General features: G+C 42.9%; 1 long non-coding RNA gene across 2 annotated transcripts; it reads left to right on the plus strand.

Moving 5' to 3' along the window:
* The first annotated feature begins 71 nt into the window (after nt 1–71).
* LOC116530908 lies at nt 72–10584 on the plus strand. 2 transcript variants are annotated; one of them, XR_004260173.1, is made up of 2 exons: nt 72–159; nt 9286–10584. It is a non-coding gene; the product is annotated as an uncharacterized LOC116530908 (long non-coding RNA). The 2 variants fall into 2 exon arrangements; XR_004260172.1 differs by having other exon boundaries at nt 81–159; nt 9815–10584.
* The last annotated feature ends 3405 nt before the right edge of the window (nt 10585–13989 follow it).

Raw genomic sequence — 13989 nt, forward strand, 5'->3', positions numbered from 1 at the left:
GGTTCGTTTCCGGATTCCGGACTTCGCGTCCAGCTCAGGACGGATTTCGAAACAGGCACGGCGGCTGCCCTGACTCCCTCAAGGTAGCCGCCGCGGACTGTGGCTGAAGATAATTTTTGGCAGGCGCAGACAAACCCGGCCTCCCTTTGTGGAGTTGTGGTGAGAGAGGTGTTTTGTCGCGAGACCTGTCCTAAGGGGACTCCGGAGAAGGTGGATGTGAAACCGACTATGAGGGTGTAGCGCGTGAGATTTGTATGTGAAACGATTAAAAAAAAAATTTTTTTTGGCCGGGCGCGGTGGCTCAAGCCTGTAATCCCAGCACTTTGGGAGGCCGAGGCAGGTGGATCACGAAGTCAAGAGATCGAGACCATCCTGGTCAACATGGTGAAACCCCGTCTGTACTAAAAATACCAAAAAAAATTAGCTGGGCATGGTGGCGCGTGCCTGTAATCCCAGCTACTCAGGAGGCTGAGGCAGGAGAATTGCCTGAACCCAGGAGGCGGAGGTTGCGGTGAGCCAAGATTGCGCCATTGCACTCCAGCCTGGGTAACATGAGTGAAACTCCGTCTCAAAAAAAAAAAAAAAAATTTTTTTTTAATGTTTGAGACGGGGTCTTGCCCTGTTGCCCGGGCCGAGTGCGGTGGCGCGATCCTAGCTCACTGCAGTCTCCACCTCCTGGGCTCAAGCCATCCTCCCGCATCCACCTCTCAAAGTGTTGGGATTACAGGCGTGAGCCACCGGGCCTGGCCAAAACGATTTATTTTTATTTTTTTGGTAATGACAACAGTCTCGATGTGTTGCCCAGGGTGGTCTCAAACTCCTGGGCTCAAGCGATCCTCCCGGCTCGACTGCCAAAGTGTTGCATGACGAGCGTGAGCCGCGCCGGGCTGTGAAACGGTTTTGAGCCCTTTTGAGAATGGTTGTGCTATATGCCCGTGGGGGTTCATGCAGCAAGCGCACCGCCACTCCCTCAGTAGCCCCTGTGGGGTGATACGTGATGTGGCTTAAGTGTGAGAGGCCGTCTGGACGCGTGTGATTACCATGTTTGCGGGAGCGCAGCCACGTGCACAGGGACCGGGTGACATTCTGTGAGGCGTTTTGCGCTGGGTTCACCCATGATTAGAGGACTAGTGTGACTGTGGCGGTCCCTGAGAAGGGTAGAAGCTGGTTGGGACCAGGAGGGGCTGAGATGGATGCCTGACAGATCTCTGGAGCAGGGCATCTTGAACCTTGGATATGTTCATAGGAGTGGTGTGAGGTGACTGTGTGTGTTTGTGTGTGAGTCCAGAGCTGACTAAGAGGAGTGGAAGCTGGTACATGTCATCTCCCAGAAGGGACAGATCCTTGGTAAGGATTTTTAACCTTGCTAAGAGACCAGTAACTCCATCACCAAGTGTAATATGAGGAAATGGTGCTTGTTTGAGAACAAGTGATTCTGCTTGTGTCTGATTCTTATTCATGTATGCGAGATGATTTGCACTTGAAACTGTCACTGAGAAAGTGAGTGAAATATATGATGTACAGTTGGCCCTCCCAATCCATAGGTCCTGCATTGTGGATTCAACCAACCTTCAGTCCAAAATACCTGGGAAAAGAAATTGATGTTTGGATCGGTACTGAACTTGTACAGACTTTTTTCTTGTCATCGTGCCCTAAAATAATAGAACAACTATTTACATAGTATTTACATGGTATTATGTGTTATAAATAATTTAGAGAAGGTTTAAAGAATACGGGAGGATTTCCATAGATTATATGCAAATACTATGCCATTTTATATAAGGGACTTGAGCATCTGTGGATTTTGGTACGGAGGGGTCCTGGAGGGACACTGAGGAATGACTGTATGTGAATGTGGTTTGTGAATATGCTCGAGACTCTGGATGATTGTATGACAGTGATAGGGTACGTGATTAGATGGTTGTGGCTTTGAGATTGATGCGTATGTTTTAAAGGATTATGATTGAGTTGGAGATCGTGTGAGATTTTGTGTGTTTGAATGGGACTTGTGAGTTAAAGTGTGAATGAAAGATTGTGAGGTTATATGAATGTAGTTAACTACATAAGGGAATGCAGGTATCTGGGATCCATGGATACTGTGCATTGGGGAAAATACTCAGACCTTACAGGGATTACTTTTCAGGGTAGTTTGGTGGCAGCACTTTGTGTAAAGAAGGCATATCCATATCCAGTGTCTATTTCAGTGAGAAAAAAGCAGTCCAATGTAACCAACATGCCACCAGAGAATGGTGCCATATTGGGAACTCAGTGTTGGTCTCTGCACAGTCACTCAAATAAAAGCCATAGGTGCCTTTTGGAAGACTGGGAGAAAGATTAACAGTATACATTTCTGGAAGTATACTGGTGGTCTTCCTCAAGGGAACCTGGCCTCCCCTTTGTTCAAGGGCTTCTGGGCCTCTTCACTGGCTCAAGTCTGGGTATTCATTGAGGGACACTGACTTTCTGTCTTTATTAATCAAGTTATGCTTTTGTTCACTTGACCTAGAAGTCTTCCACTTACACAAATCAATTAACACTTTAGTAGACTTCCCATCTATTTAACTTCCACCAAAGGAATATCAACTATCTTCCAAGATAGTTACCCTGTAAGAGGTATTTTCTTTGAAGTGTTCTTTCTTTATCATAATAAATTATTGTTTCATATTTATTAAATTGTTTTAAATGAGACACTGGCTCTGAACTGACCTTAATTCCAGGAGACTCAAAACATCACTGTGATCTACCAGTCAGAGTAGGGGCTTATGGCAGCTAGGTAATGAATGGAGTTTTAGCTCAGGTCTGTTTCACAGTGCGCACAGCAAGTCCCAGAAGCATTCTGTGTTTGTATCCCCAGTACCATAAACATAATTTGGACTAGATCTACTTAGTAACTGGCAGAATCCCCACATTGATTATCTGACCTGTGGACTGAGGGCTGTTATGCTGGGAGAGGACAGGTGAGCTACTAAAACTGTCTCTACCTGGAAAAATAGTAAATCAAAAGCAATACCTCATTCTTGGAGGGATTGCAGAGATTAGTGCCACCCCTAAGAAAAATATACGGGGGGTGGGGCCACCCTATCCCCATTCAACTTGCCTATTTGGCTCTGAAGAAGACAAATGGGTCTTGAAGAATGATACTGTATTATATGCTTAACCAGGTGGTGCCTCCAGTTGTGGCTGCTGTAGCAGCTGTGGTTTTTTTTTTTTTTTTATTTTTTTTTTTGAGATGCAGTCTTGCTCTGTCACCTAGGCTGGAGTGCAGTGGTACGATCTCAGCTCACTGCAACCTCCACCTACTGGGATGAAGCAGTTCTCTGCCTCAGCCTCCCAAGTAGCTGGGATTACAGGCCTGGCTAATTTTTGTATTTTTAGTAGAGATGGGGTTTCACCATGTTGGCCAGGCTGGTCTTGAACTCCTGACTTCATGATCCACCTACCTTGGCCTCCCAAAGTGCTGGGATTACAGGCGTGAGCCACTGCACCAGGCCCCCAAATGTGGTTTTGTAGCTTGAGGACATTAACGCATCCTCTGCTATGTGGTGTGCAGCTACGGAGCTGGCAAATGCTTTTTTCTCCCTCCTTGTTATTTAAAACCACCATAAGTAGCTTGCTTTTAATTGGTAAGGTCAGTAATACACCTTCACTGTGCTACCTCAGGGGTATATCAGCTCTCCAGCCATATGTCATAATTTAGTTCACAGGGATCTTGATTACTTTTTCCTTCTACTACTACTGGGCCCAGCACAGTATCTCACACCTGTAATCCCAGCACTTTGGCAGGCCAAGGTGGGTGAATTATCTGAGGTCAGGGGTTCGAGACCAGCCTGGCTAACATGGTGAAACCCCATCTCTACTAAAAATACAAAAATTAGCTGGGAATGGTGGCATGTACCTGTAATCCCAGCTACTCAGGAGGCTGAGGCAGGAGAATTGCTTGAACCTGGGAGGTGGAGGTTGCAGTGAGCTCAGATCGTGCCACTGCATTCCAGCCTGGGCGACAAAGCGAAACTCTGTCTCAAAAAACAAACAAACAAAAGATACTGTACTGATCCATTACATTGATGCCATTACACTGATTCAACCTAGTGAATAAGAAGTAGCAAGTACTCTAGATTTAATCAGTAAGACACTGCATGTCAGAGGATGGAAATAAATCCAACAAGAAATCAGGGTCCTCCTACCTCACTGAAATTCCCAGGGGTCCAGTGGTGTGGAGCATGGTGAGATATCTCTTCTAAGATGGAGGATAAATTCTACAATCAGAAAGGGGCACAATGCATAGGGGGCCTCTTTGGATTTTGGAGGCAATACATTCCTCGCTTGGATGTGTTATTCTGCTGGCCATTTACCAAGTGATCCAAAAAGCTGTTAGTTTACAGTGGGGCTCAGAACAAAAGAAAATTGCCCAACAGGTCCAGGCTGCTGTGCAAGCTGCTATGCCACTTGGGCCACATGATTCAACAAATCTAATGGTGCCTCAAGTGTCAGTGGCAGAGAGGGATGCTGTTTGGAGTCTTTGGCAAGGCCCAACAAAGGAATCACAGTGCAGGCCCTTAGGATTTTGGAGCAAAGCCCTGTCTTCATTTTTAGAAAACAACTCTTTCAAGGCAGTTTTGGCTGCTATGGGACCTTAGTAGAGACTGAACATTTAATCATGGGCCACCAAGTTACCATGCAACCTGTACTACCCATCACGAAAGGGGTGTCATCTGACCCACCACATTATCAAATTGGGTGGTGTACACAGTAGTACTCCCATCATCAAATGTAAGTGGGATATATGTGATCAGGCCTAAGCAGGCCCTGAAGGCACATATTATGGGAAGAAGTGGCCCAAAGCCCATGGTTCTCCCTCCTGCTGCAGTACTCTCCTAGCCTGCACTCGTGGCCTCATGGGGATTTCCATTAGAGTTAGAAAAGGCTTAGGCCTGGTTTACAGATGGTTCTGCGTGATAGGCAGACAACACCTGGACAGCACTACAATCCTGTTCTGGGACATCCCCGAAGGACAGTGGGGAAGGGAAATTCTCCCAGTGGTTGGAACTTTGAGCACTGCATCTGGTTGTTCATTTTTCCTCGAAGTAGAAATAGCCAGATGTGACATTATATACCACCTCATGCACTATAGCCAGTGGTCTGACTGGATGGTCAGGGACTTGGAAGGAACATTATTTACAAACTGATGATGGCCAGGTGCAGTGGCTCACACCTGTAATCCCAGTGCTTTGGGAGGCCGAGGCAGGCAGATCACCTGAGGTCGGGAGTTTGAGACCAGCCTGGCCAACATGGTGAAACCCCATCTCTATTAAAAATAAATTAGCCATGTGTGGTGGCATGTGCCTGTAGTTCCAGCTACTCGGGAGGCTGAGGAAGTAGAGTCGCTTGAACCCAGGAGGCAGAGGTTGCGGTGAGCTGAGATCGTGCCACTGCACTCCAGCCTGGGGGACAGAATAAGAGTCTGTCTCAAAAAAAAAAACCAAAACCCCAGAAACTGGTGACAAGGAATTCTGGGAAAGAGATATGGACCTCTCCGAACAGGTAAAAAATATAAAGATATTTGTGCCCTATGTGAATACTTACCAAAGGGTAATCTCAGCAGAGGAGGATTTTTAATAATCGGGTGCATAGGATGACCCATTCTGTGGATACCAGTCGGCCTCTTTCCCCAGCCACCCTTGTCATCACCCATTGGCTCATGAACAAAGTGGTCATGACAGCAGTGATGGAAGTTATGCATGGGCTCAGCAACATGGACTTCTGCTTACCAAAGCCAAACTGGCTACAGACACTGCTGAGTGCCCAGTTTGCCAGCAGCCAAGACCAACACTGGTTCCCCAGTATGGTACCATTCCCTGGTGGTGGGTTGATACACGGATTGCTTCCATCAAGGAAGGAGCAGTATTTTTTCTTACTGGAATGCACACTTTAGATATTAATTTGTCTTCCTTACACAAAATGCTTCTGCTAAAACTACTCTCCAAACCCTTCAAAAATGAAGGTTTGGGTCACCACACCAGGTAATGAACCACAACCAGCTGAGGAGCTTGCTGAGGGCAAAAGGAATACATAACAGATAATGTATTATGTATTAAATAAGAAGGTAGGTATGAATACCAGCTGTAACCACATGAGCAGTTACAGAAACAAAAACTGCAATTGTCCTGAATGTGTCTTCCCCATTTTGTAATGAATCTGTGTACAACAAAGCTTTGTTTTCATCCTTTTCATATCTTTATCATGTACAGTAAGATGTACTGACTTTATATTAGGGTATTTAAATATTGTTAACTTTCTAACTGTTTTTAAGTTATGGGTTATCAAGGAGAAGCATTAACATCACCCAGACTTTGCATCCTCTTCTGAGGAAGGGTTAGTTGTTTTTGGTTGTATGCAGAATAGGTATATCATGTTAGCAGAAGGAGAATCTTGTTACTGTCGTCATTCAGATATGAAGTATGATTTTAGGAGATGCTTATGTGTACCAAGTTGACAAGGGTGGACTTATGATGGTTAATTTTATATGCTAACTTGGCTGGGCCATGATCCCGATATTTGGTCAAACATTATTCTGGGTATTTCTGTGGACGTGGTTTTTGGATGAGATGAACATTTAAATCAATGGACACAATGGGTGGGCCTCATTCAATCAGCAAAAGTTCTTAATAGAACAAATACTAATGCCCCCTGAGCAAGAAGGAATTGTGTTAGCAGACTGCCTTTAGACTCGAACAACTCTTCCCCGGGTCTTCAGCCTGCTGGCCTGCCCTGCAGATTTTGCATGTACCAAGCATTGACAATTGCGTGAACCAATTCCTTAAATAAATCTTTATGTGTATGCGTACACACACACACACACCCTGTTTGGTCTGTTTCTCTAGTGAACCCTAATATACTGTTCTAAGTATTTTACCTGTATAGTGTCATTTAACTCCCCTCAGTGACCTGAGGGTATTATTGATACCATTCCCAGTAAACTGATGAAGCAGGTGAGGCACCAAGAGCTTAAATAACTTGCAAAATGTCACAGAGTTCCTAAGAGATACAACTGGAATTTGAATTTCAAAGCCCTCAGTCTTTAACTACTAGGCTACCATTTGCCCACTTTATACCTGCTATTCTGTATCCCCTCTGCTTCATGAAGTCATTCCTAATGAGTATCTTTACTTGCCAACTAATTTGGAATGAAAATCATTAGGATTATGTGTTCTGTTATATGATATTTAACACACTGTTTATTCTCAAACATTTTTATTTACTAATTATTATCAGGAATTCTTCAATGAGCATTCTTGTAATAGTATTTTGTTCATTTTTGTAATTTCTTCCTAAGAGACGGTGTCCTAGAAGTGGGATTTTGGAGTAAGACATTGGGAATGCCTGGCAACGTGCAAGAACTTGTGCTTCAATACTTGGAGGAAGCACACATTATTAAGATATAATTGCTGCCTTTGTATTGCTTATAATCCAGCAGGGGAAATAAAAGTAAGTCAAAGGTAGAGCATGACAAAGACTTCTGGAGAAGTACAGATGATAACCCTTGGAGTTCCCAAAAATTCATAACAGCTCTGGGTATGAATGACTGTCCTCTATTCATGTGTATGCCTTACAGATTAGAGTCTCTTGGTGTTGGGTCTAAGGGCATCCACGTACTGATGGCAGGGCATTATGGCTAATATTTCAGAAGTGAAATAAATCCTTCTGTCAAGAAGGCGTATAAAACAAAGCAGCAAATCCAAGGTAAGGTTTAAGCCTCTCAGCCCTTCTTCCCTGGGAAGAATACCCAAAGTCATAGTGGGGTCAAAATTAATATTTTTTGAACATAAGAGAAATCATTCATCACATAGTATTTAGAATATGCTGAGCTATAAATCTAAAGACTTCTTTTTTTTTTTTTTTTTTGAGATGGAGTTTTGCTCTTGTTACCCAGGCTGGAGTGCAATGGCATGATCTTGGCTCACCGCAACCTCCGCCTCCTGGGTTCAGGCAATTCTCCTGCATTAGCCTCCTGAGTAGCTGGGATTACAGGCACGCGCCACCATGCCCAGCTAATTTTTTGTAGTTTTAGTAGAGACGGGGTTTCGCCTTGTTGACCAGGATGGTCTTGATCTCTTGACCTCATGATCCACCCGCCTCGGCCTCCCAAAGTGCTGGGATTACAGGCGTGAGCCACCGCGCCCGGCCCAAGACTTCTTAAAGTTTTTTTTTTTTTTTTTTTTGATACAGAGTCTCACTCTGTTGCCCAGGCTGGAGTGATCAGCCCTCAGTCTCCCAAAGTGCAGGGATTACAGACATGAGCCACCACACCTGGCCTAAAAGCTTTTTAAATCTACTTTTTGAAAATCTTCCATTTAATAAAATGCCTTAAACATATATCCTAAACTCAACAGATGGTTCTTGCAAAGAAAATAGGAAGTATATGTAACAAGTATACTTAAGTTTAAATTTATAAAAGTATACCTAAAACAAAAAATCAGTATCACAGCCTATTAAATGTTAAATGTTAAAGGTATACCTCAGCCGGGTGGGTGGCTCACACGTGTAATTACCAGCACTTTGGGAGGCCAAAGCAGGAAGATTGCTTGAGCCCATGAAGTTGGAGTCCACTCTGGGAAACAGAGTATGACCCCAACTCTACAAAAAAAAAAAAAGAAAGAAAAATTAGCCAGGTGTGGTGGCATGTGCCTGTGGTCCCAGCTACACAGGAGGCTGAGGCAGAAGGATCAGTTGAGCCCAGAAGGTCAAAGCTGCATGAGCCATGTTCATGCAGTTGTATTCCAGCCTGGGTGACAGAGGAAGACCCAGTCTCAAACAAAAATAAAAACAAAACCAACAAAACCCGGTATGTCTGTAGGTATTTTTCTTTCTATTGCTGATGTCTGACATTCTATCTATATGTATATGTACATGTATCTGTATGTACATATGTACACTTTGATAAATGGCATAGCTGTACATATTGTATAGTTACCTGCTTTAGCCACTGTCAGCATGTCTTGGATTTGTCTATATTTTTCTATTCTAAAACTTTTTTTTTTTTAAACTTATCACTTAACAGTTCATTGTGAGGAAGTTCTGGAATTTTTAATTTTTAAACTAGTATATTCCCGCTAGACTCAAAGCTGAACGATGCCAGAGAAACTTCTTCCGTATGCTGCCTAGCTGCTATGTATACCCTAACCTCCCATTTCCCTCGGGGTCACGTGGGACTTACTTTCAGTGGCAAAAAACCGCAATTACTTTTGTACCAACCTAATAGATTTGGAATGTTTTTGTCATTTGCAGGACTGTCACTTCCAGGGATAACCATCAAGTCCTCCAGGTTCATAGTGAGGGGCTGAACCCTGCTTAGAGGGATGTAACTGCAAGGTTGTGATGTCAGAGCCTAGTCTTGCTAGTTAAGAATAATTTCCTGGCCAGGAAATTATTCTTAATTCCATGGCTCACGCCTATAATCACAGAACTTTGGGAGGCCGAGGTGGACAGATCACTTGAGCCCAGGAGTTCGACACCAGCCTGGGCATGGTGAAACCTCATCTCTATTTATAAAAATAAAAATATAAATTTTTAATAATATTTTCCTTTATTATTTATAATCTGTTTGCTGAGAGTATTTTCCTTCATTGTGAGTCTCTTGAGAGCCTTTGAAGCACTGATCTGACATTTCCATAACTGGAAATAATTAACTGTGTTTTTATTATTGAGGCTTCATTTTCTTGACACCTAAGGTGACTATCTTCTGTCTCATATATTCCTCTCCCTGAATTGCCATCACCACAACAGGCCTAAGTCCAATTTCTTTTCCTATATACAGGACGTTACATCTCTAAGCCAGATGTGATTTCCTCATTGAAGCAAAGGAGATAGCCCTGAATGTGGAGAGAGTAATGTGTTAAGGTGGCTCAAAGAAGAGGGAAGCCATTGCAGGTAAATGCTCAGCTGATATGAAGAGTCAAAACTTCAAGGTATTATTTGAGAAACTTTGCCCTCAGTGGCCAGGGGAGAGAACTGAGGTCCTTTCAGTCCTTTCTAAAGACATCTCACCATCATCCCCCTGTGTCACTGTGCCCGTAGCTCCTTCTATAATTCTTCTAGTTTTAAGGAGGGAAGGATTAGCCTTATAGAGTTTCTGACTGTAAAAGAAATACATACTGAGCATTAAAATTCAGAAAACAGAGAATCCTACTTTGCACAGCAAAGGAAACAACAGAATAAAGAGACAACCCAAAGACTGGGAGAAAACATTTGCAAATCATATATTGGATAAGAGGCTAATATCTAAAATATAAAAGGAACTCAGACTTCTTAACAATAAGAATACAAATAACTGTATTAAAAATGGGCAAAAGACTTGTATACATTTCACAAAAGAAGACATACAAAATGCTAAACATTGCTAATCATCAGAGAAATGCAAATTAAAACCACAATGAGATATCACCATGCACCTGTTAGGCTATTATAAACAAATATGAACGATTAGTGTTGGTGAGGATGTAGAGAAAAGGCGCATTCGCACACTGTTGAGGGCACTGTAAATCAGTACAGCCATTTTGGAAAACAGTGTAGAGCTTCCTCAAAAAACAAAGAATGGAATTACCATATGATCCAGCAACCCCACAAGGAATTGACATCAGTATGTCAATGATGTCTGCTCTCCCATGTTCACTGCAGCATTATTCACAATAACTAAGATATGGAAACAAGCTAAGCATCCATCAATGGATTTTTTTAAATGGAGAAATAGTATTCCACACAGTGTGGAATAGTATTTAGCCTTAAATATGAAATTCGGTCATTTGCAACAACATAGGTAAACCTTCTAGGTTTACCTGGAAGATACTATGTTAAGTGAAATAAGCCAGGCACAGAGAGATAAATACTGTATAATCTCACTTATATATGGAATCTAAAAAGTTGAACTCTTAGAAGTAGAGAGTAGGAGGGTGGTTATCAAAGACTTGGGGGTGGATGTGGTGCATAGGGAAGGGAAAATGCTGGCTAACAGGTAAAAAGTTCAGATAGGAAGGATCACTTGAGACCAGGAGTTTGAGTTGGCAGTGAGCTATGATAGTGTCACTGCACTCTAGCCTGGACTACAGAATGACATCTGTCTCAAAACAAAAAAAGAGGTTAAATTACAAACTACTACTATGTACAGCAACATGGATATAACGTTATATCTATATAATGTTATAGCTATATATAGATACATATGTGACACACCTGTAGTCCTAGCTACTTGGGAGGCTGAGATGGGAGATCACCTGAGCCCAAGGACGTTGAGGCTATAGTGAGCCATGATTGTGTCACTGCACTCCAACCTAAGCGTTGGAGTGAGACTGCATCTCAAAAAACTCTTAAAATCGAGGGAAAGATGTTATATCTATCTTATATGTTATATCTGTATATAGATATAACATTACAGAAATAATGTTGAAAAAAGGAGGCCAAACACAAGAGTACATACTATGATTCAATCTATATAAAGTTTAAAACTAGACCAAACAGTTCTATTAGAGAGGTCAAAATAATGGTTAACTTTGAGGTGTAATGATTGGGAAGAGAAATGAGGGAGCCTTCTGGGATGTTGGAAAGTTTCTATGTCCTTAATGGTGGTTGCATGGGTTTATTTTTTTTTTAAAGTCAGTAAGGGATAATTTTAAGATTTGTGCTTTCTCTCTCTCTCTCTGTCTCTCTCTCTCTCTCTCTCTCTGTCTCTCTTTCTCTCTCTCTCTCTCTCTGTGTGTGTGTGTGTGTGTGTGTGTGTGTGTGTGTGTGATTTCATGTGTTCATTTCTTTTACCCATTTTTTTCTATCAGGTTTTTGGGTCTTTCTCTCAATTTTAAGAGTTTTTTGTTGGTGTTTTTTTGAGACAGGGTCTCACTCCAACACTCAAGGTGGAGTGCAGTGACACAATCATGGCTCACTACAGCCTCAACCTCCTTGGGGCTCAGGTGATCTCCCACCTCAGCCTTCCAAGTAGCTAGGACTACATGTGCGTGACCACATCCAGCTAATTTTTTGTATTTTTAGTAGATACACAGTTTCACATGTTGCCCAGGCTGTTCTCAAACTCTTGGGCTCAAGTGTTCCACCCATCTCAGCCTCTGAAAGTGCTGGGATTATAGGTATGAGCCATACACACTCAAAATAAGTTGAATATTTGTATTTTTAAAATCACATTTTTTAACTACAAAACCAATTTTCTTCCAAGTCTGATTTTTGTTTCTGAAGCCCATATTTTACTACACTGAATGAAACCTGTGCATGGGTAATTCATTTAAATAAACAAAATTTCCACTGGATTGGTGGATTTAAAAGACTAATGATGGCTAGGTGTAGTGGCTCATGCCTGTAATCCCAGCACTTTGGGAGGCTCAGGAAGGTGGATCATGATCAGAAGATCAAGACCATCCTGGTCAACATGGTGAAACCCTGTTTCCACTAAAATGCAAAAAATTAGCCAGGTGTGGTGGTGCACGCCTGTAGTCCCAGCTATTCAGGAGGCTGAGGCAGAGGTTGCAGTGAGCCGAGATTGTGCTACTGCACTCCAGCCTGGTGACAGAGCAAGAATCCATCTCAAAATAATAAATAAATAAATAACAGACGAATGATACCATATAGTAGTGAATAGACAGTCTCATATTATGTTGTATATTGGTGCAAACTTAGAGCAATTGATAAAGATGTGTAAGCAGGTTTTTTTGTTTGTTTGTTTTCTGAGACAAGTCTCTCCCTGTTGCCCAGGCTGGAGTGCAATGGTGTGATCTTGGCTTATTGCAACTTCTGCCTCCCAGGTTCAAGGGATTCTCCTGTCTCAGCCTCCCAAGTAGCTAGGACTACTGGCGTCTGCCACCACGCCCAGCTAATTTTTTGTATCTTTAGTAGAGATGGGGTTTCACCTCATTGGCCAGGCTGGTCTCAAACTCCTGACGTCATGATCCACCCACCTCAGCCTCCCAAAGTGTTGGGATTACAGGCGTGAGCCACCACGCCCAGCCAGCAGGTTTTAACTCAGCAAAATATCTGAGACGCTACCTAAAAAGATACAGTTCCATCTGTGTACAGAAAGGCATATGCAGTAAAACATTGCATATAATGGGAAAAAGCTGGAAATAACTTACCTATCTAAACAAAACAGCAGCCATAAAAAATTATGACAGATGCCGGGCGCGGTGGCTCAAGCCTGTAATCCCAGCACTGTGGGAGGCCGAGGCGGGTGGATCACAAGGTCAAGAGATCGAGACCATCCTGGTCAACAAGGTGAAACCTCGCCTCTACTAAAAATACAAAAATTAGCTGGGCATGGTGGCACGTGCCTGTAGTCCCAGCTACTCAGGAGGCTGAGGCAGGAGAATTGCCTGAACCCAGGAGGCGGAGGTTGCGGTGAGCCGAGATCGCGCCATTGCACTCCAGCCTGGGTAACAAGAGCGAAACTCCGTCTCAAAAAAAAAAAAAAATTATGACAGAGTTCATAATTTGGTGACATGAAAATTTGTTCACTATATTTGGTTAGATGAAACAGGTAGATTTCAAAGCAGAATTGTTACATAACCCTGTTTTGAATGAAAATCCTATATGCCTATATCCATGCGCTTATTCACAAATGAGGTGAAGTGATTTGAAATAAAATATTCAAGGAGCTTTACTTTAAGTTTTTAAATATTCTCCTAGGCCGGGCGCGGTGGCTCAAGCCTGTAATCCCAGCACTTTGGGAGGCCGAGGCGGGTGGATCACGAGGTCAAGAGATCGAGACCATCCTGGTCAACATGGTGAAACCCCGTCTCTACTAAAACTACAAAAAATTAGCTGGGCATGGTGGTGCGTGCCTGTAATCCCAGCTACTTAGGAGGCTGAGGCAGGAGAATTGCCTGAACCCAGGAGGCGGAGGTTGCGGTGAGCCGAGATCGCGCCATTGCACTCCAGCCTGGGTAACATGAGTGAAACTCCATCTCAAAAAAAAAAAAAAAAAAAAAAAAAAAAAAA

This window comes from Sapajus apella, unplaced genomic scaffold (genome assembly GCF_009761245.1).
Source record: "Sapajus apella isolate SASKATOON/1434 unplaced genomic scaffold, GSC_monkey_1.0 scaffold68, whole genome shotgun sequence".
NCBI lineage: Eukaryota > Metazoa > Chordata > Mammalia > Primates > Cebidae > Sapajus > Sapajus apella.